The sequence below is a fragment of the Lucilia cuprina genome, chromosome 5, assembly GCF_022045245.1.
Source record: "Lucilia cuprina isolate Lc7/37 chromosome 5, ASM2204524v1, whole genome shotgun sequence".
Lineage (NCBI taxonomy): Eukaryota > Metazoa > Arthropoda > Insecta > Diptera > Calliphoridae > Lucilia > Lucilia cuprina.
In genome coordinates, this window is record NC_060953.1 from 3,198,560 (window position 1) to 3,211,224 (window position 12,665).

General features: G+C 29.3%; 1 long non-coding RNA gene across 1 annotated transcript in view; it reads right to left on the bottom strand.

The window, feature by feature from the left end:
- Positions 1-12,665, bottom strand: part of LOC124420441 — a 52,377-nt gene that overhangs the window by 11,382 nt on the left and 28,330 nt on the right. The window contains exons 3-4 of the long non-coding RNA XR_006941211.1: positions 6,774-6,817; positions 228-261 (exon numbers count right to left, since the gene is read on the bottom strand). This is a non-coding gene — a long non-coding RNA (uncharacterized LOC124420441). The remainder of the gene's footprint in view (positions 1-227; positions 262-6,773; positions 6,818-12,665) is intronic.

Consider the following 12,665-nt stretch of genomic DNA (forward strand, 5'->3'; position numbering starts at 1 on the left):
TAGTCTAGACTATAGACTAGACTATAGTCTAGACTATAGACTAGACTATAGTCTAGACTATAGACTAGACTATAGACTAGACTATAGACTAGACTATAGACTAGACTACAGACTAGTCTATAGACTAGTCTATAGACTAGTCTATAGACTAGTCTATAGACTGGACTATTTTTTTAATTAAAAAATATATAATTAAAATTTAAGCAAAAAATAAAACAATTACTTACTTTTTTATAATAATAAATTCAATTTTCAGCTAATCTGTAAATAGATAAAATAAAAATTTTAAATTAATATTTGTTTAATAACTGAATTAAAATATTTGAATTTTAAAAAACTTAACATTTAACCCCGACATGCAATAATATTTTTGTTAAATCATAATAATAAAAAAAAAAACTTTAAAAATATTGTTACAGCAAATTATACAATTATAATTATTTAAAAATAAAACCACAGAATAGTTTAAACAAAAGCTTTTTAACGAGAAAATTTCACAAAACCAAAAAATCTTAAAAAAAATCTAAAATTATTTAGAATAACTAAAATATTAAGAAAAAATACTTACAAACTTGCATTCAGTTACAAGGTCAAGCGCAGTCAAGCAAAGATTTCAACGAGCAGACATTTAGAAAATAATAAATAGATAACTTTAGAAAAAAATGCAATAGAATTTTTAAACTAAAACACACATTGAATTTTAAATCAAGTTGTTTAACACAACAGCTGTTTTTCTTGGCTTTAGCTTTAGACATGTGTGGTTAGGAAAGGGTGAGTGAGAGAGGGACTGACTGCTAAAGCGGCTGCGCAGCTAGCTATTAATCTATTAACTTAGCTGTTAGTTTGTTAAACTTGGCTTTAAATTTATTGTGTTTACGAGCTTTACGTTACGGACTTTAAATAATAATACCTAATACGTAAAAGCATTCAATTTATTTTCTATGTGCTTGACTGGCTGACGACTGGTCTGAGCTACTGCTGACTTTAGCAGCTTTAGAAAAAAGTATTTTTATATGTGAATAGAGAAGTAAAAAAATTAAGTAATCACTTAGTAGAACAGGTTTTTGGTATATTGTGTGTTGGTTCAAAAAAAAAATACAATTAAATAATAATAAGAAAAAAATAAAAAAGAAACATGAAATGCTTTACACTTAGATAAAAGTTAGGTTAAATTTTAAACAAAATTTTCAAAATAGAAATTTTGAACTGCAAGAAGTTTAGAATTTGAGAAAAATAAACAAATATCTTAAGTTTTAATAAAGAAATGCATTAAATTTCATTTAAACGCTTTTTCGCTAAATTTCGAAATTTTCGAACTTAAGTTCGAATTTTCGAAAATTATTTAGGAGCCTTAAATTTTTACAAATCTTTAATTTTTTTTATAAATTTTAATTAGATAATGCTTTAGATTTAAATTTTAGACATTTTCGTAAATTTAAAAAAAAATTCGGAATTAAGTTCGAATTTTCGAACATCCCAAATTAGATTTTTTTAATAGAAAACTTTATAAAAAACCGGAAATTGAAAATGAACAGAATTTCATGAAAATTATATAGATTCTGCTTAAAAGTGAATTTTCGAAATTAAGTTCGAATTTTCGAAAATGCTATAAAATTTTTAAAATTTTTCAAAATTTTAGCAAAAACTCATAAATAAAACTTTTATTAAGAAATTTAGAAAATTTTTAATATTTCAAATTTAAGTTCAAATTTTCGAAAATTATAAAAATTTTATGAATTTTTTATTATACGAAAATTTAAAGTAAAAATCTTATAATTAACTGAAAAATCAATAAAATGAAAAAGTATATTTTATAAAAATTTTTCTCTCAGTGTTTCTCATAATCATACTTATTTATCTAAATGACTGGCAAATAAAAATTTCAAATTAGCTTGCAAAAAAAAATCCAACAATAAAAAACAAAAATTTAAAAAAGAATAATAACTAGACACACTAATGTAAACAAGAAACAGCTGAGCTGAAACAACAATTCGCCGTTAAACCGAAATTATACGAAGAAAAACAAAAGTTTCGCCAAAAAAACAAAGACAACACCACAAAATTAAATATAAGAAATATTGCCAAACATAAATTAAATTACGCCACTTTGAACCTTTAATAATAGAAATCACCTGCACATAACTTAACAAATAATACCGAAAATTTTTTTGTATATTCTTTAAACAAACACAAAATTAGAATAAATTAGTTACAAAAGCAAAAAAGAAGCTAAAACAAAAGAAATTTATTATTAACCAATATAAATTATAGAAGAGGCAATTTAAATTTATTCGACGACCAACAAGGTCAACAGCATGAGAACAAGGATTTTTTTGTTACAACAAGGACTTGATTTATTTTGAAATAAAAATTTTATTCAAACGCTTCCATTGAGTTTAAAATTCTAAAATTTATTTTTATGAATGAAAAAAATCAAAATCTCCTTATAGATGACTTCTAATCAAATTCAGTTAATTTTGATATGTTCGAAAATTCGAACTTATTTTCGAATCCTGTAACTAACTAACTAACTAACTAACTTACAAACTAACTAACTAACTAACTAACTAACTAACTAACTAACTAACTAACTAACTAACTAACTAACTAACTAACTTACTAACTTACTAACTAACTAACTAACTAACTAACTAACTAACTAACTACCTAACTAGCTAACTAACTAACTACCTAACTATCTAACAAACTAACTAACTAACTAAGACGTACAGACAGACAGAGAGTCAGACAGACATACATACAGTTATGCAGACAGACATACAGTTATACAGACAGACAGACAGACCGGCGGACGGACAGACAGACAGACAGACCAGCGGACGGACGGACAGAGAGATGGACATTGCCTAGGCGAGATAATGGACCGATTTTTATTATTATCTTACAAAGACAGACAGGAACAGACAGACATACAGTTATACAGACAGACAGACAGACAGACCGGCGGACGGACAGACAGATAGACAGACCAGCGGACGGACGGACAGACAAATGGACATTGTCTGGGCGAGATAATGGACCGATTTTTATTATCTTACAAATTACGAGCTACAGTGTGCACACAAGGCCCCCCTGGGGGCATGTTACCTTGGCGAGACCTCCGCCTTGGTGTTATTGCAATCCCGGGGTATATAGAGGTGGCCAATACCTCCAATCTGACCGGGATTGAAAAATTGGTTACAGTCTACTGTTTGGCTTAGTCCTTGCATAATCTGGTACTACGGGTGTATATTTTTCTCTATGAATGTGTCGAATAAATGAGATGTGCGCTAGGTTGAATGATGATGGATGAAAGGTATCAAATACAAGTGATACCGATTAATTTTCCTTCCTTGTCCAGATATGTTCAGAGTATACTCTGTTCATATCAGACTTGCCACAGCGTGTCACTGTGAGTAAGAACAATGTCTACGGCTTATTGATGGATCGTGCTTCAGTCCACCGGTTACGTCTCTAGGTGCTGTTGCCGAATCAACAGATCCATAGTAGTGTGGTTGTCTTTCAACGTGACTACTTTGGCAAGAGATTAGATACTCCAGCAAAGTACTTGCGCATGGACCGGTCATAGCCAATGCGCAAAAATTGCCACCTGAGTCTTCTTTGAAGGCAAAGGGGCGATGGTAGACCGTTCTCAAGCCTACCCTGTGGATGAAAAAGACCACCGTGGGATAAGGCCGACACGGCAGGTGCTTACGTTAAAACTCTCGACAGTCTGTGCACACAAGGATTACAGAGACACACCGAACGACGGAAGCATGGAATCTTATCATTTTCATATGTTTCTTAAACAATTTTATTGATTTGTATTCTAAATTTCAAAAAAAAAGTCACAAAATCGTCTTAACATCTAAGAAATTTTATCATTTATCATCAAATATCCATATTTAAATCATCTTTTCTAAAAATTCACTTTAATTTCTCTAACAACTCTATTTAAATTTAAACATTATTGCTATATTGTCTAAATTGTTTAAAACTTAACACTTATTTTAAGATTTATTACATATTGCTTGTTTAATGTAAAAAGTAATTTTATTTTACTGCAACCTCTCTCTGTATCAATTTCCCTTTTTCTATATCTAATACATGACACTTAGTTTTTTATTTATTCTTAGAAAACTAAGAAATAAAAATTATTTTATTGATTGACCATTAGGAACTGCAACAACTCACATTTTATTGTGGGTCATAAATTAAATTAAAAAACAAGTAATAATAATATGATGATAATGATGACGATGACGATGACAAAGACAATGGCAACGGCCAATGGACAGAAAATACAAATACAAAATTGCAACTATGACAACTCGTACGTATGAATAACATATAACTTTGCAGATAAATATGACCAAGCAAACACTGTGAAAACATTGAGAAAAGTTGACATTGATTCAATACTTTCCAAGACAAATGATCATAATTATTTCATTTAGAGTATAAGTTACTAGTTATCTTTTACATTATTCACATTTGGGGTTGCAAAGACCCCAGTAGTTGACCATTAAAATAGCAAAAAAAAAAAAGAATAAAAAAACTAGTTTGTTTTATTTTGTTATTATTTAATGTTGTTTTTTCTCTCCATATATTATTGCAAATTGTTATTACAAGACAATGATTTAAAATTACAAAAGGAAATGATAATAAATGTTTTAATAATAATGAAAAGAACTATAAAACACGATACGATAAATAACATATTTTTTATGACTTTGGTCACTGTGAGTAGTATCATTAAAACTGGTTCAATCGCACCAAAATTTATGACAATAAAAGAAATATTTTAACAATACTAAATTAAACGAAAAAGGAAATGGCAGTGTTTAATTTATTTTATAGTATAGTCAATGGTCTAGTCTATGGTCTAGTATATAGTCCAGTCTATAATACTGTCTATGGTCTAGTGTGAAGTGTATTATATAATCTTGTTTATTGTCTAGTCTGTAGTAAAGTCAATAGTCTAGTCTATTATCTAAAGTTTAGTTTATAGTTTTGTCTATAGTCTAGTTTATAAGCTAGTCTATAGTCTAGCCTACAGACTAGTATATAGTCTATTCTATGTCTTTGTCCTTGCCCGTAGTCTAATCCATGGTCTAGATTAGAATCTAGTTTAGAGTCTAGTCTATAGTCTAGTCTATAGTCTAGTCTATAGTCTAGTCTATAGTCTAGTCTATAGTCTAGTCTATAGTCTAGTCTATAGTCTAGTCTATAGTCTAGTCTATAGTCTAGTCTATAGTCTAGTCTATAGTCTAGTCTATAGTCTAGTCTATAGTCTAGTCTATAGTCTAGTCTATATTCTAGTCTATAGTCTACTCTATTCTATAGTTTAGTCCATAGTATAGTCTATAGTCAATTCTATAGTCCAGACTATAGTCTTTATATTTCTTTTTTAGTTGGTCTCATTTTATTTATTATTCGTCCTTTTTTATATCCTTTTTTCTTTATTCTTTAAATATATTTACACTCTTACATAAAAGAGTTTAACATTTATTTATTGGCTCACGCTTTTAAAGCAATTTCCGTAAGCAAAAATATATACAGTGTCATGTTTTCTTCCTTTCAAGGTTCACTAGACACTCACAGTATCCTACAGACACACACACACAGACATCGAAAGTCATACATTGTATGTATATATGTATTTATTATAAGGTTAACGTTTATTTTAGCTTTTCTCCTATTTCGTTTTACATCTTCCTTGTTATAAAAGCGAATACAAAAGAAATATTTAGTATAGAATGTATAAAAATGCTTAATTGTCAAATCGCTTTAACATACATTTAACTGGCTTCCTTATTTGCCAAGAGATTATATTCTCTACCTCCTGTTGTTGTCTTTATTGTTGCGTTTGGTTTATCGCCGTTAAATAACGTTAACATAAATTAAACGAAATGTACGATTTTTTTCAACAATTTTTCAATTTGGTTTACGAAAAAAACTGAAACGTGTTAAATATTTTTTTTAGCAGTTTCTGTTTTTTTTTTCTTACTTTTCAAGGTTTTTTTCATTATTATTTATATGTTTGCTACTTCATACATTTTTCGTTTTCTGCTGTAAAATAGTGTTTTTTTGCTCAAGTCCCGTTATTAATTTCCTGTTAAAATTTCCATTTATACAAAATTGTTTTCCTTGCAGTTTGTGCTTTTTTTTTTTTTTTTTTGTTCTGTTACTCCTTTACACGACGAGAGTAAATTGTAATGCCATTTCACCAGGTACTGTGAGTTTTTTTCTTAATTTGTTCGATTATTTTTTGTTAATTTATGCAAAAACTTGTTTAAACATTTGTTTTTGCTGCTGCTATGTTTGTTGTTATAAAACATATTTTGTGCTTAATTAAATGTAAATCGTATTCAATTAAAATTGTAATTTATTTAAATATTTCTAAAAGTATGCTTTACAATTTCCTATAAATTCATACGTTACAGTTATGTAATGGTATTTGTTTTATTTATATTTAAATTAAAAGTAAAGCATACTTGTAGGTATTTTTTTTTGCAAATTATATTGTGTGTATATGTGTTTTTTAAATTGTTTGTTTTGAAAGCTATTGAATTGAGAAATTAAAGGCAATTGTATAAAAAGTATTGAATTAAAATAAATGCAAATAATTGGTATTGATTTACCGCACTAAAAGAGAAAAAATCCAGAGACAAGAAATAAAAACATAAAGACTTTTAAGGAAATTTTTATCTACTATATTTAAAACTAGTTAAACTGTTTATTGGAACATTTAGAAAAAAAGTATTACTTACTTTGTTTAGTTTTCCAAATGTTGATGCAAATGTTTGGTGAAAATCTAAAAAAATAAAGAAATGTATATTTAAAAAAGAGTTTTCACTAAAAAATTATATTTAAATTATTTGAATTCCAAATTCATTTCGTTCTTATCTAAGATGATCTATGAAGTGAACTTGCACTTAAACTAAACTAGAACAGAATTTGAACAGAACTAGAACAGCACTAGAATAGAACTAGAACAAAACTAGAACAGAACTAGAACAGAACTAAAACAGAACTAGCACAGAACTAGAACAGAACTAGAACAGAACTAGAACAGAACTCGAACAGGACTAGAACAGAACTAGAACTAGAACAGAACTAGAACAGAACTAGAACAGAACTAGAACAGAACTAGAACAGAACTAGAACAGAACTAGAACAGAACTAGAACAGAACTAGAACAGAACTAGAACAGAACTAGAACAGAACTAGAACAGAACTAGAACAGAACTAGAACAGAACTAGAACAGAACTAGAACAGAACTAGAACAGAACTAGAACTAGAACAGAACTAGAACAGAACTAGAACAGAACTAGAACAGAACTAGAACAGAACTAGAACAGAACTAGAACAGAACTAGAACAGAACTAGAACAGAACTAGAACAGAACTAGAACAGAACTAGAACAGAACTAGAACCGAACTAGAACAGAACTAGAACAGAACTAAAACACAACTAGAACAGAACTAGAACACAAATAGAACAGAACTAGAACAGAACTAGAAAAGAACTAGAACAGAACTAGAACAGAACTAGAACAGAACTAGAACAGAACTAGAACAGAACTAGAACAGAACTAGAACACAACTAGAACACAACTAGAACACAACTAGAAACAGAACTAGAACAGAACTAGAACAGAACTAGAACAGAACTAGAACAGAACTAGAACAGAACTAGAACAGAACTAGAACAGAACTAGAACAGAACTAGAACAGAACTAGAACAGAACTAGAACAGAACTAGAACAGAACTAGAACAGAACTAGAACAGAACTAGAACAGAACTAGAACAGAACTAGAACAGAACTAGAACAGAACTAGAACAGAACTAGAACAGAACTAGAACAGAACTAGAACAGAACTAGAACAGAACTAGAACAGAACTAGAACATAACTAGAACAGAACTAGAACAGAACTAGAACAGAACTAGAACAGAACTAGAACAGAACTAGAACAGAACTAGAACAGAACTAGAACAGAACTAGAACAGAACTAGAACAGAACTAGAACAGAACTAGAACAGAACTAGAACAGAACTAGAACAGAACTAGAACAGAACTAGAACAGAACTAGAACAGAACTAGAACAGAACTAGAACAGAACTAGAACAGAACTAGAACAGAACTAGAACAGAACTAGAACAGAACTAGAACAGAACTAGAACAGAACTAGAACAGAACTAGAACAGAACTAGAACAGAACTAGAACAGAACTAGAACAGAACTAGAACAGAACTAGAACAGAACTAGAACAGAACTAGAACAGAACTAGAACAGAACTAGAACAGAACTAGAACAGAACTAGAACAGAACTAGAACAGAACTAGAACAGAACTAGAACAGAACTAGAACAGAACTAGAACAGAAAACGGAGCCACATTTTTCTTGACTGTCTTTGGTGGTTGCCGGGCGTATGGCGCCGGTACTATGGACTGCCTAAAAATGGAAGCAATGAAATAAAATTTTCTTTCAACATTGACACTTTGTTGATTTAGGAATTAAATTTATGCGGGCCTTGAATAAGCAACTTACCAAAATTATTAAAATCCAAATTTTAAAAATAGTTTTCATGATTCTTCTTTTTAATTTTAAAGTTTTTCTTGGAAAATTTTTTACTTTCCAATCATATTACTAATTACTAAACATTAAAAATAAAAATATCAATTTCTAGAACAAAACTAGAACTGAACTAGAAGAGAACTAGAACAGAACTAGAACAGAACTAGAACAGAACTAGAACAGAACTAGAACAGAACTAGAACAGAACTAGAACAGAACTAGAACAGAACTAGAACAGAACTAGAACAGAACTAGAACAGAACTAGAACAGAACTAGAACAGAACTAGAACAGAACTAGAACAGAACTAGAACAGAACTAGAACAGAACTAGAACAGAACTAGAACAGAACTAGAACAGAACTAGAACAGAACTAGAACAGAACTACAACAGAACTAGAACAGAACTAGAACAGAACTAGAACAGAACTAGAACAGAACTAGAACAGAACTAGAACAGAACTAGAACAGAACTAGAACAGAGCTAGAACAGAACAAAAACAGAACAAAAACAGAACTAGAACACAACTAGAACCAGAATTTAACTGAATTTGAACTATACTTAATCTGGAACTAAACTAGAACTAAACTAGAACCGAACTAGAACTGAGCCGATTTAATTTAAAGACATTTTTTTTAGAAAAGTTAAGTGTTAATGCAGTTCAATTAAATTTTGTAATAAATTTAAAAATTTTGTGTTTTTTTTCTAATATTTCAAATATTTGTTTTGCATGTCTGAGTTGTTATAAAATATTGTTTGTTGTTATTTTTGTTAGAATCTCCCCCCGAGAGGAAACGCAAAAGTTTACAAAATAAACATCATGTTTGATTAAGGAAACTTTTTTTTTTCCTTTTTTTTGGTTTCTTTAACCTTTTCATCACTTGTTAAACACTTAATGGTTTCTTTTCAATTTGTTGCTGTTTTTATTTTTTCATTTTTTTCTTCAAAAAGTATATGTATCTGTAGGTAATGTGAAGTTGTGTATATGTGGTTTACAGAAACATATTTAGCAATTTGTAATACTTTAAAAAGTTTATTTCTTTTTTATTTTATTTAAGTAGGAAAAAAAATTAAGTTTTTTTTTTACTCTTATGCGAAAGTTGCTATAATATATATTTTGTAGTATAGTAATCGTCTCTAAAATGTAATACTTTAGCAAAGAAAGAAAATACAGAAACTGAAATATAAATCCAACATAAAAAGCTCATAAGCAATATATCAAAATGTTGCCAATTTTTTAATCAAATTAAATTTTCAAATGTGCAATGAGATCAAGGGAAAAACATTGAGAAGAAGTTAGAAAAAAAAAGAAATCAAGAGATTTGTTGGTTTTTTTATAACTGACAACAAACAGCAAGAAAAAAAAACCCTCCCAGGAAAGCAATTTTCCACATAAGATGAGCACAAAAATCAACTTGTTACACGCTTAAAAATCTAGCGTTTCTTTTTACATATGAAATCAAACTTTAAAGTTATTTAAAAGCACTATGTGTGTGCAGATACTTTAAGGACCTTTTTGTTAAACCCTGTTAAAAATGGATGTAGCAACCAAAAAAATTATAGTGTTATATCCCAAAGGCTGTTTTTCTTGTTAAAAAAGTCTAAATAAAGTTTTTTTTTTTTTTTTTTTAAACAGGATAAAAAGGGAAATGCAGAGAAGTGAAAATTCTATTAAAGGTTTGTTTGAATTCATTTTAACACATTTCTATTTTACTTTTCGTTAAAAGTACATGAAAAACATGAAAAATGTTAAAAGTCTATGTATGTAGGAAGGAAACGTGAATTGTAATAACCCAGCAGCTTTACAAGGAGCCACATTTCTCTGTATGCTGGAGAGTAGTAAAACATTACAAAAAATATATATTTTCTAGTCAATTTGATTATTTAAATTAATATGGTAATAGTTACCCCGCACTGCAGGGAAATGCGTAAATATTTTCTACATTTGTATATATCTGTGTAAATGTAGTTCAAAGTCATTTAACATGTTAAATCCACAGCTGATCTATATACATTTTCAAAATGGGGGGTAAACGAATTATTTAGTATATACATACATATACATAGAGATACTTAGAAAAACACACATTTACTTATTTATATATATATTTTTTAAATTTTCTCTGCTAAAATCATGTATGTATGTTCTTGAACCACTGCTGTCGAATAACAAGAGAGAGAGAGAGAGACAGAGAATAAACACAACAGCAACCAACATTAACAAATTCAAAAAATGAAAATATGTACAACGACTTTACTTGCAATTTGCAACTTTTTGAATAAAACTACAACAACTAAGAGGCAGCAATATCAACAGTAAACAGCTATAACAAAAACAAACAACCTAAGGCAACAACAGTAACAATTATGATAACAACAACAATATATACTTTCAAGAGCTAGAAAAACATGCATTTAAATTGTTGCTCCAGTTGAGTGTTCTCTATTGCAACGTGCCTCCAGCTGTGCTTGTTTATTCACAGAAAATGTTGCAGTAAGGACGAACTTGAAATTTAGCTATAAGTCCTACATCTGTACATCTGTTCTAGTTCTGTTCTAGTTCTTTTCTAGTTCTGTTCTAGTTCTGTTCTAGTTCTGTTCTAGTTCTGTTCTAGTTCTGTTCTAGTTCTGTTCTAGTTCTGTTCTAGTTCTGTTCTAGTTCTGTTCTAGTTCTGTTCTAGTTCTGTTCTAGTTCTGTTCTAGTTCTGTTCTAGTTCTGTTCTAGTTCTGTTCTAGTTCTGTTCTAGTTCTGTTCTAGTTCTGTTCTAGTTCTGTTCTAGTTCTGTTCTAGTTCTGTTCTAGTTCTGTTCTAGTTCTGTTCTAGTTCTGTTCTAGTTCTGTTCTAATTCTGTTCTAGTTCTGTTTCAGTTCTGTTCTAGTTCTATTATAGTGCTGTTCTAGTTCCAATTCTGCTCTAGATTAAATACCCTTCAAAAATGCAAGACACTAGCTTATTTATAGAAACCTTATTGTAAAACTAACATACAAAATTTATAAAATAAAAATAATTTCCTTAAACAACAATTTATTTAAAATTTTTATACCATTTTATTTCGTAAAAATAAAACGACATAAAAAAGAAAAAAACTCCGAGAAAAAATGCGCGCAAAAACCCAGCAGAAGGTTTAAGCTTTTACATTTTAATCCGATTTTGTAACATTTTCACTGTTAAACCTACAATTTTTCATTCCACTTCATGGTGCGTCGAATATTTTTTTACTTCAACCTCCTTAAAAAACACTAGTCACTCAGAATGTTTGTGTTCCGATGTAATCCAAGCGATAGTCTGGGCTGGTTGTTTGGCTGACATTTTGCAGCTAAAGATGTTGCTACAAAATAAGACAAGGCAATAATATACCAAAATGCGCACATTCTGATCCACCAGCAGCTACACATAATAAAGTAGAGCTGCTCGGAAAAGGCAGCCGAGAACAAAAAAAACAAAAATAGTGGAAAAGTATTACATTGTAACTGAAACCCATCTTATCAGCTGAGTAAAGAAATAAAAAGAAATTTGTAAAAAAAAATAGAAGAAGCAACAAAAAATCTCTACATATAAAATGAAAAATCCTGCCAGTTTTACTTAAATGAAACCACATGACTGGAAAATCATGCTAATTTTAAAAGAAAACAAAGTAACAAAATAATAATAAGAAGAAAAATATCATAAAAAAATATATAATTTGGTGTATTTTTCTTGCTTTATTCTTTCACATTTTTTGCGAATTATTTGTTCTTTGTTTAAGAAAAGAAAAACAAAACTGGCGTAAAAAACAACATACATACAATCAAAAAAGAAATCTTGAAGTTACAATTTATAATTTAAATTCCTTTTAATGTTAGAAAAACAAATTACTTTACATATGTAAAAAAAACATTAAAACTTATAATAACTGAACGGGATTGGGGGAATCATATAGTTAAAATAAAGATAAATGATTAAAAATAAAGTTCAGTTCTAGATCAGTTTTGCTCCAGTTCTAGTTCAGTTCTAGTTCAGTTGTAGTTCAGTTCTAGTTCAGTTCTAGTTCAGTTCTAGTTCAGTTCTAGTTCAGTTCTAGTTCAGTTCTAATTCAGTTCTAG